This window comes from Bison bison, unplaced genomic scaffold (assembly GCF_000754665.1).
Source record: "Bison bison bison isolate TAMUID 2011002044 unplaced genomic scaffold, Bison_UMD1.0 scf7180017864498, whole genome shotgun sequence".
Taxonomy (NCBI): domain Eukaryota; kingdom Metazoa; phylum Chordata; class Mammalia; order Artiodactyla; family Bovidae; genus Bison; species Bison bison.
This window is the reverse complement of record NW_011495057.1, coordinates 452,526-453,439: the sequence shown is the minus strand read 5'-3', so window position 1 is coordinate 453,439 and position 914 is coordinate 452,526. Positions and strand designations below refer to the sequence as shown.

The following is a 914-nucleotide window of genomic DNA, read 5'->3' as shown; positions in this document are numbered from 1 at the left end:
CCTCTTCTAGGTATCTTCCACCCAGGAGAAAATCTATATCCACAAAAGGATTTGTATGTGACTATTCATAGCAGTATTATTGATGAAAGACAAAGGCTAGAAGCAATTTAAATGTCCATCAACTGATAAGTGGATGAACAAAACATGATCGATCCATACAATGGAATATTACTCAGGCATAAAAAGAAAAAAAACTACTGATACATATTATAACATGGATGAACATCAAAGACATTATATCAAAAATGTTACAAGAAGCAAAAGAAGCCAGATGCATAAGATCACATATTGTGTGGTTCCATCGATCTGAAATGCCCAGGAAAGGCAAATCTAGAGAGACAGTTGGTAGGTTAGTGGTTGTTGGGGGCTGAGGATAGAAATGATGATTTACTGTACAAGGTCATAAGGGACATTTTTGGGGTGAAAAAATGCTTCAAAACTGGATTGTGGTGATGGTTGCACAACTCTGTGAGTTCACTGCATTGTCCACTTATAATGAGTGGGTTTTATAGTACATAAGGACCTGGTTGCTCTCCTAGCAGAGCCACAGCTTGTGGGAGCTTAGTTCCTGACCAGGGATTGAACCTGGATCACAGCAGTTAAAGTGCTGAGTCCTAGCCACTGGACCACCAGGGAATTCCTTCTGTTCAATTTTCTAGTGGGTTATTTCTCTCTCTCTCCCTTTTTTGCTTTTGATTTGTCAAATTTCTGAATATGTTCTTGATACTAATTATTGGTAAGGTACATGAAATACAGATATCTCCTACCACTCTGTGGTGTGTCTTTTTATTTATAACTTTTTGGGAGTTTGTTTTATAGCATTTGAGCTCAGGACATCCACTAGAGGGGTCTGGGTGGGTAAAGATCTTGGGGTCTTGACTGTTGAAATTTAAACCTCACTACAACTTGTATAG

General features: G+C 38.5%; 1 non-coding gene across 1 annotated transcript; it reads right to left on the bottom strand.

Annotated features, from left to right (window-relative positions):
• Nucleotides 1-564: 564 nt before the first annotated feature.
• Nucleotides 565-636, bottom strand: TRNASTOP-UUA. The gene has a single exon. It is a non-coding gene; the product is annotated as a tRNA-Tyr (tRNA).
• Nucleotides 637-914: the final 278 nt, after the last annotated feature.